This window comes from Falco punctatus, assembly GCF_963210335.1.
Source record: "Falco punctatus genome assembly, chromosome: 5".
In the NCBI taxonomy this organism is placed as follows: domain Eukaryota; kingdom Metazoa; phylum Chordata; class Aves; order Falconiformes; family Falconidae; genus Falco; species Falco punctatus.
In genome coordinates this window covers 25,702,213-25,718,980 of record NC_137584.1, presented here as the reverse complement: position 1 = coordinate 25,718,980, position 16,768 = coordinate 25,702,213, and the positions used below count along the sequence as shown (strand labels likewise).

Below are 16,768 nucleotides of genomic sequence, written 5' to 3'. Positions count from 1 at the left end.
GGTGTTTAAAGGGAAGTCTGGATCTAACATACCTCTGAATCCAAGGACTCTTATTTACTGTCACAGTACATAATAATATCCAAAGTTTGTAAATCAGTTTGGAGCTCGGTGGTATGGAGAGCTCTGAATATGTGAAAGTCATTGCTAAAGTAGCTCACAGAAAGGTGAAATATATTGTAGTGAATTAAGTCTTCACTAATAAGACATAGAAATCTAATTACTTTGCAAATTTTTCATCTAATTTTTTTAAGGGAGTGAAGCTAGTGTAAATTTAAAATGGAAGTCAAGATGTTCAGCACGTAGTGTTAACTGCCAAGGAGAACAACAGAGTGACCTTATTTGCAGCTGCACATGCATCATGTGTAGGAATGCCTGTCATAACCATAATGATTTAATGTCAGGGCAGGCCAATATTTCTTGGTTCTTCCTCCGCAGTGTAGGCAGTTTCCTTTATAGGTGGAATGGGAAGCTGTAGGTGTTGCTGGTGAAAAATGGTAATGCTAGAGAGGTGCCCTTTACTACAAATCCAGCACCATTTGCTTTAGTTCACCTCCTGAAAAAGAATTTGCAAAGTCACTGCCTGGGGAATGAAGTCACGGGTGGGTGAAGTTTAAGTTTTGGCGTGGCTGAATTCTGCTGTTTTGAATTGTTCAGCTGTTGATTCTAGAATGTTTAAGCATAGTAGGTGACATTGGGGAAGTCTAAAGCAGCTGAATTACTTTTTTTTTTTTAAGGTGCCAAGACTATTCCATTGCAGAAAATAATGCTTTTAGTTTAAAACCTGCAGAACTTTGGTCAAAGTAGATACTTTACGTTTAGACATGAAAGCTCACAGAGCTAAGTTTAACTCCGAATGCCAAGCCGTTTACCTTAGTACAGCTATTTGTACCTAAGGCATTTTGTAAGAGGACAAGCATTAACTGCCACTAAATATCCTGTGTGCATGGCTGTTTATAGTTCTGTAATGAGCCCCTTTCAATTATCTTTGAATAATGTATCAACTTTCAGCCTGATATATCACCTATATAAACTCTACCGAAGGGTCTTAGGTGGAAGTCTTTAAAAATATGTGGGCACTTTACCCATAGGCTTTGTAATCACCTGGTCCGCAAGTGTCCATGTGTACTGGTCACTTCTGAAGAACACAGCTGCTTTGTGGTTTCTATTCCTACCACTGCCTGCCTAAGGCACCCACACCTCAACAAGAGGCAAAGCATTTGACTTAGCTTTTATTAATTGCTAAAAATTGTAATTTAGGTTGCAGGTTGGTTGTGTCTGTAAACCCTTGTTTCCAAATTATTGTAATTTTTGAGAGTAATTTGATTTGAAGAGTTTGGGAGAGGGTGGGTAAATGGAACAGGTAAAACAAACTTTAATCCTCACTACGCACGTACAAAAACCTCTTTCAGTCTTAGCGATATCCCTGCATGTATATTAACTATTTCTGGAACTATGAGATACAGCTCATAAAACAGAATTATTTGAAGAGAAATAAATGCTGAGGAGGAAAATGAGCAGTGAGGAACCTTTCTTTTTCAAAATGCGTCCAATGAAAATACAAAGTAGCAAGTTCAAAACAAAATAAAACCCACACCCTTTTTGTCATAGCAGATAATTTTCATGGTGGAAATTGGCACTGATAGAGTGAAACTAAAGGAAGAAAGGAATTTAAAAAGGCATGTTCATGGACAGTAGATTCCAGGGTGGCTGTCATAGTCCCCGCACAACTTTTACCTCCTTGGTCTTTGCTCTGGATTGATGGGAACTGAAGAGGTGATACTGCTGACCTGGCCATGTCCTTTCATAGTCTTGAAGCATTTCTGCTGGCCTGCATGGAGGTGGCGTATGGATTAGATGTTAGATGTCTTTGATATGATGTAGTGCAGCGATTTTCTGCCTTTCCTAGGAGTGCGATCTGACCTCTGTAAATAACTGTTTCGTTACTTAGAGCTATGCTTTTCTCCACACTTCAAATAATGATTTTTGAGAGACTTACTAAACGTGTGTGTATGTCTGTATTTGGATAGTGAAAACTATATAACCTTTTCTGGGGTATGTATGAAAACTACCATCACAATATAAGTACAACCAGGGGAAGGAGAGCCTGATACAAAGCTCATTGATGATGACAAAACCATTGCTGTGGCTGTGGTAGTTGTTAGTTTAGTTTCAGTATTTGTAAAATATTTATGTCTCTTCTACCAAGGTGTACGAGCTGAGGTTCGCGCTTGTGAGTCAATGGATCCATGAATCTAGGTAGATTTGTGTGTAAGTCTTTGGAGTATCATCATTAACACTGTCTGCTTAAAGAGAAAAAAGTACCTAACAAAATATTAATAGCAAGAAAGAGAGTGCTTAATCTTTTCCTGTACTTATCCATGTTTCATTTAAAAAATGTTAATGGTGTGTCTCACCAAAATTTACAAAATTATTCTTAAATATCCTATACACCAAAAGGTAATCTTTTGCAGAATCACAGAATGATCAGGTTTCGAAGGTACCACTGGAGACCATCTAGTCCAACCCCTGCTAAAGCAGGGTCACCCACAGCAGGTTGCACAGGATCACGTCCAGGTGGGTTTTGGATGCCTCCAGAGAAGGAGACTCCACAGCCTCTCTGGGCAGCCTGTGCCAGGGCTCTGGCACCCTCCCAGTACAGAAGTTCTTCCTCACATTCAGGTGGAACTGCCTGTGTTGCAGTTTGTGCCCATTGCCCCTTGTCCTGTCGCTGGGCACCACTGAAAAGAGCCCGGCCCCATCCTCTTGGCAAACGCCCTTGAGACATCTGCAGGCATTGGTAAGGTCCCCTCTGTCTTCTCTTCTCCAGGCTAAACAGGCCCAGCTCTCTCAGCCTTCCCTCACAAGGGAGATGCTCCAGTCCCCTCATCATCTGTGTAGCCCTCCGCTGGGCCCTCTTCAGCATTTCTCTGTCTCTGTTGAACTGGGGAGCCCAGAACTGGACACAGTAAAATACTTAATCAGTATTCTGTTTCTTTGTTGACTTCAGTTTAAAAAATAAAAAGATAAAATTTCTGAACTTGGTTTAAGATTTTGTTTAATTACTTTTAATTTTTTTTTAGTATAAAGCAGAAACTTCTACAGCATTTGGTGCAGAGCCATGAGGTTCCAGCTCAACCAAGGTTGTTCACACTTGAGGTGAGAGTGGGGGAAGAGGGAAGAAGCTTTTTATACTGAGGAGCAACAGCATTATTAGTATTACTCTTTTCTAGTCTAATGTGGGAGAAACTTTTATTACCACATTATATCATGTTATTGATCCTGGGTTTTTTCTAGATTGTATGGGCTATAGTTGAAGCTTTTGGGCATTGAGCACTTTCTGTGTTCAAACAGGAAGGATTCTGACAAATATAAAATATAAAAGGTCTGACAATTTTCAGATCAACTTTAAAATGACAATAAATTGATTTTAAGAAAATACGTCCTAATCCAGATTCATGGCCTCATCTGTTGTAAGTTTATATTGATGTAATGACTTTGAATGAGTTGCTGTTCCTTTTAATTCTTTCTCTTGCCTTCCCCTTCATCTGCTCCAGTCTGCCACTGCAGATTGTTGCAAGGGACCAAATCTGGGGTTTAATTTAATTTCCTAGTCTTTGTCTTTTTTTTTTTTAATGCATATTCTGGTGCATGAGACCAGCATTTCCATGGAGCAAGAACTCAGCTGAGTTACCCCAAAAATGATAGTGAACCCAACTCTAATGTCTCTGGCTGTGTACCTGCAACTGCTTAAGGGAGGGCAGAAGCCATGTGGAAATATTTCAAGAAGGTTGAATTTCATAGCAGTACTTGACAACTCTCAAAAATTCTTGGAGGAGAGCATAAATTGATTTGTATTAAAAATTTTCTGTGATTCTTTAGCTCTGATTTGTTGCCAGCCATCATTTTTAACCATTACAATTCCAAAATATAAAAATAAGTAATTTGATCACATTTTTTGTATTTGACTTTGTACGTTGCTCCCAGCATAAGAGAGCCTGGTAACAAAGGAAGAAGTAGTTCTGGCTTGCCACAGACTGGCATAGGTTCGTTCCCTGCTTTTTTTCCTGAAGTGTCCGATGCATTTGTTAATTCCACCTTAGCATGTTCACTACAGCTTTTTAGGATGTTCATTACTTTCCCTTTTGCTGCTGTCTTTAAAATGGTTTTATGAATGCCATGTTTATTGTCACTGACAGCATACTTAACATGAATAAAACAGGAGGGCATGGTCTCATCTTCAGTAAACCCTAAATCTAACATGATTCCTCTCTTGTCCTTGATCAAACTGATTGGCATGTTATTGTAGTTGGCCGTAGCTTAAAATAACTATGTATTGCTCTTATATCTTGGGAATGCTGTGGGTCTTGTTAATCTCAATATTCTGAATAGAGAATGTTTTGTCCTCTACAACTGCACTGTCTGTACACATAACTCAGTTAAGCTCGTTTGCATAATATCTAACTGTAGAGGAGGGAAAGAAGGATCCCTGTTGTAATAACAGGAAAGAAAGACATAAGGTGGTTTAAGTTATTTACTCAGGTAAATTGAACAGAGGATGTCTGTGGATGCACCTGAAAATGTACCCCACGGTCTTGAGATTCTGTTCAGGTTTTAGGTTATCCTTTTCAGTGTTATTATTAATAACATCATGATTCAGGGAAACACCTGTTGGTACAGTTTTATGTTAGATGAATGTATAATTGGAACACAGTAGTTAGATGGTTGCTGCCCAGATGTTACTTTCAAATGTCTGAGTCGGTTCAGCAGCCAAGATTGTGTCTGCAAGTACATCCTTACCAAAGCACAAGCTGTCTCGTGTGCTCCATAGATGGTTGTAGGTCATGGAGCCGTTTACCGTGCTCTGTGATCACAGTCCCATCGGTTTTTCTTTCACCCTTGGAGAACACAAAAGAACACAAAGATCAGCTGAAATGAACGGAAGAACAACCATGCATTGTAAAAATAAAAATCTTTGCCCTGTAATTCAGAATCAAATACTCTTCCATGACCTACTCTTACAAAGTGTGGTCAGCTACTCCTCTGCTATGATGGCATGTGATCTTAAGTGTTGGGAAGGAAGTTTAATTAAAAAAAATAAAAAATACTTCAGTGCATCTGGCAATGGAAAAAAAATTAATTTTGTTTAATTTTCAATCAGACAGCCTGAGACAACCACTGAGCACTACTTGGCAATTAGAATACTAATGAACTGCACACTGGGTTAGCCTGTTTTTAAAGGACAGCAAACAATACACTCAGAGTTGAGGGATTCAGGATTCTATTCTGTTCAGTCAAGTCTTCACATATTTACCTTCTCACTTTGTAAGAATTCAGGAAATGTATGCCGCCTTGTCATCTTTAAAAATCCTACCCCATGGTTAATTATTTTTCAAATTTAAAAAGCACAGAAATTGTTATATGGCTTTCTTGAAAGTATTCCTGAAAAATACACAAACAGTGTATAGTGTTAATTTTCACTGTTTGGGGCACCTTCGGTGCTTTAAGCATTTTCTTTTTATTTGTTTGTTTTTATTCTTCCTTCAACATATTTACAACTCTCTGATATTCGGCAACAGTTTGAAGTCTTTGATTTTCAGGCTTTTTATAAATTGGATATTGTAGTTATTGGTCTATAGCATGCAATTTCACAAAAGATAGGTTGAAGGAAGAAATAAATTGCCCATGCCTAAAGTGTTTATTTCTTATAACTTTTATAAGCTGTTATCTGTAGCAAGGCTGAATACAGTAGGAAATGCTTAATGAATTCAGATGAGTTCTGAAACAAAAATTAAGTAGCCTAACCATCCATAGTAGCTGTGTCATACTGGCCTCACTGTGAAATGGCTATTTTATTGCCCCCTCTATGTCACATTGTCAAGCAGAATGATGTAATTATACCCTAGCTGGGATGAAGGGTGCACGCTAGCTCACATTAGGCTCTCCTCCAGTTCCAGGATTAGAAGTTTGTGGAGGCTGTAGCTGACTTGGGATGTAATCCTTACAGATGTAATCCTTTTGTTTCCTCTTCGAGCCTGTGGCTGCTGAAATCTGAACTCTGACACTTCCCTGTGGCCCTGACCCAAGCCTTGCTTTAGGCACGTTAGGTGTTGAGGCAGTATCTGGGGCATCAGGGTGGCAAGACAGCTTAGGGGGGCTTCTAGCTTTGTGTAGTCCAGGGCCCCAGAAAAAAAAACGGCTTGCTTCATCTCCTCTCTGTAGTGGGAGCTGAGCTGAGGCAAGGCTGTTACTACTAAGAGGAGGGAAGCTGGTATTACCCGAAATAGAATCATTGGCCCGCACCCCTCGTGCTTCTAGTGGGGAGCAGAGCAAAAAGCCTGACCCTTTAGGACTTTTGATCCTCTTTCCAATTAGCTCTTTGTTCTCTTGTCCTTCTCACAGCAGGAGCTGTCAGTAACCAGTAGGCTTGGGAAGCAAAACTCGTTTCGGAGCTGAACTCTGCATGTTACTGGTCTACCCTGATCTGTGTACTTACTGCCCTGCGTTTGCAGCATCATCTTGGTCCCATTGTAGCTTTGGTCCCATTGTAGCCCGTTCTGCTCCAGCTATGAAGGTGTTGCTGTGGGAGGCAGAGCCAAGTCTGCAGCAGGGGATACAGTTTCCCTGACTGGTTCAAAAGAACACCAGCTAGGGATGGAAATACATCTAAGGTGGGACACGTCAGCTTGTTTTGTGAGTTATACTACATCTGTTGAGAAAGAGGCATGCCTGAACTTTTAATGATGAGTAGATTTTTATTCTAATAGCTAGCAAACAAGCTGAAGCCCAAATCATCCAGATCGCACTGGGATACACCGATTCCACAGCTGTTGGTCTAAAAGAGAGGCTTGCTCATAAGTTGTGAATTTGCTTATGAGACAATGCATAGGGAAGTTTTCCCTTAAAAAAGGGCTGTTTACTTTTGATGTCTTTGTAAGATTGTTTCAATCTTGCCTCTGCTTTGCAAAAGGAGCACGTGAAAAATTCTGATCAATATCATCATTCTGATATTTTTTCCATAATACTGTACTGAACTGAAAAAATTTAGTAAATGAAAAGTTTTCATCTTTTTTCAGGTTTTCTGTAAAACCTAAAATTTAGAACTTGCAAAATTAAATGAAAGAGTTGAAATCAAAACTTAGAATTAATTTGTTAAAAAAAAATGCGTAAATTTCTTTCATGCCAGTGTGTAAAAACAATTTGGCTTATACTTTTCTGCACATTGTAACTATTAAAATATATAACCTTCGTTTGAGGGCTTACAGTGTCTTACATATTCATTCTTCATGTTAAGGGGTTGAAGATTGCAGTCAGATTGAGTGTCTGAGCATCTATTTTTCAGAAAGCCTCCTGCAGCACCGGCCTGAGCATCCTCTGAACTAGGATATGTACCACAGGTAGAGAAAGAGCAGCATCTTCTTAGGGTCCTGGTTTCAGCTGGGATAGAGCTAATATTCTTCTTAGTAGCTGGTGCAGTGCTGTGGTTTGGGTTTGGTGTGAGAACAATGATGGTTTTGGTTGTTGTGGGGTAATATTTATACTAAGTCAAGGACTTTGAAGTTCCTTGGGTCCTGCCAGCAAGAGGGCTGGAGGGGCACAGGGAATGGGGAGGGGGTACGGCCGGGACAGGTGACCCGAACTAGCCAAAGGGATATTCCATACCACGGGAAGTCGTGCTGCGTATATGAACTGGGGGAAGAAGAAGGAAGGGGGGGGACATCTGGCATCACAGCGTTTGTCTTCCTGAGTAACCGTTATGTGTGATGCAGCCCTGCTTCCCTGGGGATGGGCAAACACCTGCCTGCCCATGGGAAGTGGTGAATGAATTCCTTGTTTTGCTTCGCTTGTGCATGGCTTTTGCTTTACCTATTAAATTGCTCTTATCTCAACCCTTGAGTTTTACATTCCTTTCCAATCCTCCTCCCCATCCCTCTGGGTGAGGGGGAGTGAGCGACTGGCTGCCTGGTGCTTGGTTGCCGGCCAGGGTTAAACCATGTCAATAGTAAAGAACGGATCGCGTGGGATATAGGTACATGCTGCGTTACTGAGAGGCACAGAGCTCCCTGCCTACTAGATGGCACTTAGGCTTCAGAGCACTGGTTGCTTGTTTGTCAATATGTAATTCTCAGTAATAAATGAGTGGATACTGAATTTACATTATAAAGCGTGGGAATTAGGAACGATCTCCCTTGATACTAATAGTCTAAGCAGGCATTCTGGCTTCATTATAGGGGTTTTTTTGTTGTTTGGTTTTGGGTTTTTTTGGGTTGTGGTTTGTTGGGTTTTTTTTTAGTGAAGGTGTAATAGTATATTGAGGTACCACACCGAGGAAAGCAAGACAAAGAAGTAATATTTCCTTGATAAGCAAGCTGAGGCAGTCTTCAGCCAGATAATAGAGATTTTCCCCCTTTTCCTTCCAAACCTGTACTCTCTTGGCTATCAAAGTTACAGTGAAAACAATTGCACGTTTATTACTGCTCTGACCACTGCTGCTGGATCGTGATTTGTACTACTCTGTCATTGTAATCTGTTTTTCAGCCTTGCTGTAGTATGTGTATATGAAAGCTACCTGGCGTGTCTGACAGTGCAGGAGCAGCCAAAAGTCTTGTGGTTTACAGGTAGCATTTTTTTATGTCTTCTGTACAGTGAGTTTAGTCCCTGTACTTAATAATTCAAGGCATGTTAAACCAGGAATATTGGTGTGGCATTCTTTTTTCATTATTATTCTAAATGTCTTGAAATTAATTTTTAAAACCTTTTAACTTTTGTTTTAAATCACCATAAATCAATCCTGATGAGTTGTATAGAAGCATCAGTTTTAGATGGGAAAACAAGGCATCATTCCCTGTTCACAATTCTTCATTATTGCATCCAGATCTCTTAGCAAGCAGTACGCTTTGCTAAAGACTACAGCTTTTCATAGGAAGGTATATACCTGAAGTGCTCACCAGAAGCCACTAATAAAAGGTAACTTTATTTCTTAAAATGTACTGATTGGAGAAAGTGGAACAAAATAGTACATCTAAGTGTTGGGTACTAACAGTGAGTAGTATTAATCAAAAGTCAAATTCAGTTGCCTGACTCTAGTTATAAGCCAGTCCTCTGAATGTGATTCCCAGTCTTGGGAAAAATGGATTTCAGTTACTTGTACACAAGTATTTCTAGGCTAATGTCTTACAGAAATCTGCAGTATTCGCAACTAACAGCATTAAAACAGTCTACTTGAACTGCTGTCCTCCTGCTTTGAAGATGGCCAACAGTTTTAAATTTCTGAAATTACGCTTTTTTCCGTACATAAATTAACTGTGTCGTGTTACATTAGCCCTTGGAAATGCTTTGGAAATCTGTCAGAAAAGAATTCAGTAGATTCCTCTTTTCACAGCAGAGGAAAGATTTTGATAAATGTACATATGCACAAAATCAAGTGTGTATTTAAGTTTCTAGTAATCTTCATGTAAGTGATACTTTTCCTCATAGGGGTTCTTAAAATACTCTGTAAAGTAATTTCATTCTCTCCTGAAGGCTTATCTATTATTGGTGGTCTCTTGTTTATGCAAATATATTAAAATTTGCCTATGAGGCAATGCTGTTTGTCAGTTGAAATACAGTTTTTTCAAGGAGATAATACATTGTTAAAATTTAAGTGTAGAAAAAATAAACCCATTATTTTTGTCAGAATTGTGCAAGCCTCTTTTGCTTAGCAAATTTGTGTTGTTTATAAGGATGTATTTGAGTGAATCAAATTCATATGTGGAAGGAAAGGTTTTTCCAGAAATCCCAAGTAGACCATGACTGGAATATGACTGATTTTATCCAACAGAAAATGATAAATAATAAGAGGGGGACTTTTTATAACCAGGTCTCTCTAACACCTGCTTTAACATCAATCAGATTATCTTCTAACTGAATAAACAAACTTGCTCTGCTGAATTTTTTTATGTATATATAACTGAGAGAAGTTATACCACATATAAATAGGATATAAATAAGATATAAACATAAGTGTAATATCACATCTCTAAATGTGATGTTGAGTGAGATTATAGATAGTAGTTTGAAGACTGAACCAATATTCTTTTGATACTGTGTTTAAGTTACTTACCTTATTCCATAGGAATGTTTTAACACGCAGATTAGGAATGACATTTTTAGGAGAATGATGAATGTGTAAATAACTAACATCTGGAAAATGCACTTAGATGCCACTGTCATGAGCACATGAAAATATCTGGCTAGACATAAAAGACTTGATTAACAAACTCAAAACATCTACCACCTTCTTTTGAGAAAAGCTCTGTGATGCTGTTGGAAAATGAGAGAAGGTGATTCTTAGTTGCTTGGGAGAGTGAGCTAGGTCTGTTCATTGAGGAGAGTGAAACTGCAAGTTTCAGGCAAGTTGAGCATATTTTCAATGCAATCAGGTCTTGCATCCACAGGTGGATGCACAGAAATGTAGCCACTACCCTTCCAGCGACTGAAGCAGCAATGTTAATAGGTTCCAAGAACAGACAAGCACTATCTGTTTCAAAAAAAAAAAAAAGTGCAGTAATTGGAAACAATTAGGAGAGTGTACACTGAATACAAAACAAGTTGAATAGTTAGACTGCTTATGCTGTTTGATCAGCTTAATATTGCTGTGAGACCTGGAGAGAGTGTATTCAGCCAAGCAAAATTCTCCTTGGGTGCTTGGGAGTTAGAGCTACATTGCTTGACGCCTTTAGTTTGCTTCCTCCTTCTGACCCTAAATGCAGCCGGGGATTTTAGGAGGAGTAAATGTGGGGAAATTTGCATGCTGGCTTCTTTCCTGTTATCCCACTGTGAATGTGTAACATTTTTCCAACTCGGGGCTGTTTTTCACCAGACAAAGGATGGTTGAGGAACTGAGGTTACCTCTGTCCTATGATCAGAATCCAGTAAATGAACTGACCTTAAAGACATCCATTCCTTGGCCTCAGAGGGAAGCTCGCAGAAGACCTCCATTATATTTTCAGTGTTAAGAATTTCAATTAACAGTTTGTAAGTCCAAAAATAGATTTAAGTAGGAGACAGGGATTTAAAAGAAAAGCTCTAGTTCTTTAAACAGACATGCTTAATAAAAAACATTCTGGAAGAGCTGTATGGCTAAGTTTTAGAATTACTCAACATTTTAGAGTACACCTCTTCTTTAAAAAGGCATTGTGTAGCACAGTTTCTAGATTTGTTCCTTTTGTTTGTGTGTATTTAGGTTTATACTTGTTTAGCTCAATAGGTAATATTTTTTTTTTTGCCATTTGCAGTAGTGCCAGATTTATATACCTATGGGAAAGAGCTGGACTCTCTAGTGTTACATTTTTGTTTCGTTACAATACTGGTAGCAGTTAAATGGCAAATTTACTCTGGATAATGACTAGGAGAAATAGTTTCCTGGTCATTTATTGACTGGTTATAAACCACTCTATTATCACATCATCTTTGTTATTTCTAACACATCTGGATCAAAGGCTGATTTCCAGATTACTTTGTGGCACTAGGGATAATTGAGAAAGAAACCTTGCAATATAAAAACATAGCCTGTTGGATGAGGGGTTTGGAGATCTTTTTGTAGTTGTTTGCTGGAGCAAAACTCTTATCTTATCGCCAGTAATACATAACAGTCACTGAAGTTGAGAGTTAATGTGAGTGAAAAGTTTTTTGGGACCAAAGGTGTGTTATAACCACTCCTCTATTGAAATAATTTGAATGAGGTATTTTTTTTTTTAATTATTATTTTGACTATATACAAAAATCCAATTGTCTTCTGTTCTAAACCAAAATGGAGAATAACCAGAGAGAATTCAATTGTCATCAGCAAAACATAAAGCAAAAAACTTGTTGCCTAATGATATGATTTTCAGAAGGCAGCTTGCTGCTGAGACCAGTGGTGGGAGGAAAAACTAGTATGAGAATATTTGTGCATTTGTGACAGAGCATGTTCTAGTCTGATACATAAGGAAAATGTTGAGCAGCAACTCTTTTAACTTAGGACTTTCTGGCTGTTCAGAGAGCAGTTTTGGTGATGGCTGAATACTGGAGTGTGATTAATTCCAGAATTTCTGTCTGGAGGTTTGACTCCATGTGTCCTGCCTTCCCTGTTACTCATTTTTCAATTTTTCCCTTCCTTTCTATTCTTATGTCACATTATTTTTGAGCTGCCATGGTATTGCTTGCTTGCGATGTACTCGGTGTGGATGCCACAATACAGAACAAGTGTGCTAACCCTCAACCAAATTAATTTAATTTGACATCTACCATGAAATTTTTGGGGAGAGGAGGCTTAAGAAGGAATGGTATTGTATCTCCTTGATGCTTGGAAATAACAATTTTAATGAAATAAAATGCTCCAGGAAAGCTTCCTTATCTTTGTCTACAAACTCTTTTGGCTTTGATACATTCCAAGGATTGAAGTTAACAGTTTCTCTGTTCAGTCTGTTCAGTTTTTAGTTTGTGTTTTCACTTGTAAAATGAACAAAATATATAGATACTTAGAAGCTATGCTATCATGGCCTTCAGCAAACATTGCACTTGATTAAAACATTGGGCAGAGCAGGTTTATCTGACTCCAATTCATCAGCATCCAAAGGTTGCGAACCTCAGCTTATTAGGGCTGTATTAATGATGTGATTAGTGCTATAGTAATTCTTCCTCCCACTTCTGCTCTGGAGGTTGACTTCCATAGCACAGGTCATCAGGAAAAATTCTGGGGTGAAGTCTATTAAAGTTTCCCATCTTAAGGCTAGAAACTGGATCATAATGGAGGTTCACACTTAGCAGTTAGAACCAATTCCTTCCTAGAAAACACAATATTGGAAAGGGGAAAATGCGTGGGGCCTAGGTTTAATTCTATTAAAAGAGCAAAACTGCAATGTCTCTCTATTCTCTATAATTTGTGGTTTTGGGATATGGAGTTTCCCCCCTGTTTTTGCTTTCAAAGATGCAAGCATTGTTTGCACGTATTTGGAACTACTACATCCATGAACCCACTCTTTTAGAACGAAAAATGTTGTATTTCTGTCCATTGTACAGCAGACTGTGCTTATACAGAGGAAATGTACATGTGTGACAGGTAGGATGCCCTTAAGAGGGGAGATTTTACTGTTTTGGAAAACTGCCTTGGAAGAGACCTGGAGAAGCTATCCTTGTGCCTCAAGTAGGGTCATATTGTCATTTCTAATTTGTAGATCATTGGTAATGGCAAACCCATAGCTTCCCTTGACAGTATATTCTAGTGCCTCATTGTTATTCTCAATGGTCTAGTTTTCCTAAAATCTATCCTGGATCTTTCTGGTTGGCATTTGAGCCCATTACTACTTGTTCTGCCCATCACTGCCCATCAGTGGTATGGAGAACAGAACAGACTGTTTTCTTCCCTTTTTCCTATTTTGTGGCTCAAGTTTTCCAGCTCTGATAGCTCTTGTTGCCCTCTTTTTTAGTGCCCCCTGTTTGTTCACATCTTCCATGAATATGCAACACCATTGTCCAGTATTATGCTTGTGATCCATTGGAAATAGCTCCCACTCTTTTTTTTTTTTTTTTTTTTTTCCCTAACAAAACTGTTCATAACTAGCTTTTCCTTATCTTATATTTGTGATCAAGTAATCACTGTTTCTCCACCTTGTTAAAACCTATTTGAATCTTTCTTCAGTCCGCCAACATACTTGCAATCGCTCTTACTGTCAGGAATATTTCCTTCTATCTGTCATCTAGGTTGTTAAGAGGAATGCTGACCCTGGACAGATCCTTTGAAGCACCACTCAATACGTCTTTATATTTGACAGTGAAACATTGGTCCTCCGTGGGTACAGTTATCTAATTGTTTTCAAATTTAATCGTGACTTACTGAAGTCAAGACGTATGACAATTACTCCTGTTCTACTGAAAAGGCCTATTAGTCACACACAGGAGGAAATGGGATTGTGCTATCCATTTGTCCTTAACAAATCTGTATGGATTACTACTTATGTCTGTGTTATCATATAGCTGCAAATAATTATTTGCTTTATCCAGAAATGTTCTCAAATCTGAAGTTCAGCTTGAGTTGTCTGGTTTCTCAGCCCCTCTTTCCTCCTGTTCTAAGCATGGGCAATACGCGTGCCCTTTCACCTGTTTTCTATGAGATGTCACAGAGCTGCTGTTGGTTCTCATGTCAGTTCAACTATTTTTTTATATAAGTTAGCTGATACTTGTCAAGCCAGCTAGACTTGAAAAATGTAATTAATAATCTCTGTTCTCAGTTGAGCTCTGACTGTTGTTATTAATTCTGATTGACACCAACAGGTCTCCTTCATGAAGGCTATCTTTAAACAATCTGGCTTTCTCTTCATCATCTCTGCATTCTCTCTGAATAGCTAGTTGGCTAATGTAGCCTTTCTTGTCATAAGGCCTGATGTCTGCTTTATTTGTTTACAGCTTACTACATAGATACTTTGTTGTGTTTAATAGCTTGCATAGTTCCCTTCTTGTGGCTGCCTGAATTTGGAATTGTATGGAAATCTCTGGAGAGGGAGGTTGCTCCCTTCCTGAGATCATGCTCAGGAGGGACATGTTTCTGAAAAGTAGACTGTGGCAGCTAGGTTTTGAAGCAGAACAAATGAAGAGAGCAAGAGACGTACCAGACAGGCAGGTAACAGGCACACGGGGGTCAGGAGGAGGCTGGAGTATTTATACACCTAGAAGGGGCATAGTGGCTACTCCATTGAAGCAAGACCGAAGAGGAAAAACTTAGTATGTAAGGACTTGGTAGGGAGAAAGGAGCATAATTTTCAAAACTTCTAATATTTGTTTTTTATTTGACCAGTCTTGAGAGTTTCCTACTTAAAAATGATGTTCTACTTCATGTTTAGATATTGCAAGCACTTTGGTGTTTTGGAGCGCTCCCTTTAAGGGCAGGCTGTGGGCAGATCCACCTCAGAAGTGTGCCTGACCTGGTCTCTGCTCAGCTGTGATCATAGGGGTTCCTTTGTTTCTTATAGTCATGTTTTGTGTCTTGACCTTTTTGCTTGTGCTGTTCTATTATGCTCCTCTTTAGTGGCATGACCTAGTTGGTAAGATTTTTTCTGTGTTTGAGGTCAATGAGGAACTCATGATTTAGCAGGGCTAGTCTCATACAACACTTCTGTCCTTTTACATGGAAATGGACAGAATTTGTGTCCTCAGTTATTAGTTCTCTCCCATGCTGCCAACATTATCCTTACTATTTTCTTTTGTGCATTGAGAACAGCAGTAACGCCTGATTCCAAGGATGAAAGGTCAGATAAGTCCATACGGTTCAGTCCCAGCTTTCTCCAGGACAGAGTACTTGCTCTTAAACTCATGGCTTCTGACTGTAACATTGTCTGCCTGCAGATGCTGTTAGCAACCAGCTTCTTCTCTGTGCAGTTGCCGGGTTATTCTTTACTGCTGGCTCCTGTTCTGTATAGCTGTTCAAGTGGTTTATAGTGGCCCTGGTATCCTTTCACATCCTCCTGATCACAGATGTATCTCTGGCCTTATCCGTTAGCTCGCTTTCCTTCCTGAAAGTCTATACTGGCAGGTCTCGTTGCCTCAGACACCTCCTTCCCAGCCTTTACTGGAACACAAATGCTGATGTCTCTTTTTTCAAGTACAGCTCAGGACTATAGCAAAGGTATTCAGATTCCTAACTTGGCGTGGTTCACAGCTACAGGTAGATGGCTATTGGTGGTACTACTGTTTGTCCTCATTGGTCTTCTGTGTATTACAACATTTATTAACTGTTCTTTATATCCCTTTAGGAATGTCTTCTATTTATTGCTCAAACATATCAGGCTATGGAAAGTGTTACTAAGTTACGGTTAGTTGCAAACTGATGCATTTCCCATCTTCTCCACCTGCAAACATGCAGCCCTGTTGTACTGAACCCTACCTGTTTGTATTTTCAAGAAGGAAGAAACTAGAATAGAAGGTAAGATCTGACTATATCAATGAAGAAGGACATAGAAGATTTCTATTTTAAATTATACATAATTAGACTATATTCTGAATGTTCATGTGTATTCTTGGAAGAGAACTGCCAGGCATAGAAGAATGTATTTAGACCTGGGTTCCAGGACCTAAAACTTGCTTATGTGGTAAGGAACTCTACCTCAATTATTACAAGACACTCAAACGACACTTTAAAAGCTTTTACTGTGCAAGCTCTTTTCTTGTTGAAAATAAATTTGACTTCATTGTTGTGATGAAGTACAAGATTATTTGGTAGATTACCAAGGATTTAGAGAGTACTGAAGGTAATCTGAGGCAAACTTGGAAAACTAAGATAAAATATTCTGCTGCTGTGATGTATTGTAAAATATATATATTAGTAGCATAACCCATTGCAGGAAGATATTGAAGCAGGGTTTCAGTGCTTCAAAAAGTGTGTTAGAAGAATAATGGGATCATGCATTGGATAAATTCCTTATGTCAGGACACAGACAACTAAAACATTTATGTACAATGTATAGATTTGTTTTGTCCTTCTCTGAATGTCTGATGCTAGCTTATGTCCAAGACAGAATATTTAATTAGATGAACTTTAATTGTGATCTGGAATGATAATCTGTGTATTTTGTTTGATATTTCCACAAATGTGTAGAGGAATTGGAAATTACAGAAATTTTGTCCCAGTCTAAAACTTTACATAAATTTGGTTTTCTGACTATTTTTTTCCTTTCATAAAATATAGCATTTCATATGAAATCCAAAGGAAGAAATTAGCAGGACTGAACAGAAGTTGGCAAAGCTGAACATTTTCATG

At 38.8% G+C, this 16,768-nt stretch overlaps 1 protein-coding gene across 18 annotated transcripts in view; it reads left to right on the top strand.

The window, feature by feature from the left end:
- The window catches only part of EIPR1 (EARP complex and GARP complex interacting protein 1), a 137,995-nt gene that overhangs the window by 99,411 nt on the left and 21,816 nt on the right, over positions 1–16,768 (top strand). For 6 of the 18 annotated variants that reach the window (XM_080387811.1, XM_080387808.1, XM_080387824.1 and 3 more), the window contains one exon: positions 1–16,768. This exon is cut by the window's left edge. The gene's annotated coding sequence lies outside the window, so the exon portion shown is untranslated. The other 12 variants (XM_080387815.1, XM_080387813.1, XM_080387810.1 and 9 more) reach the window with 11 other exon arrangements.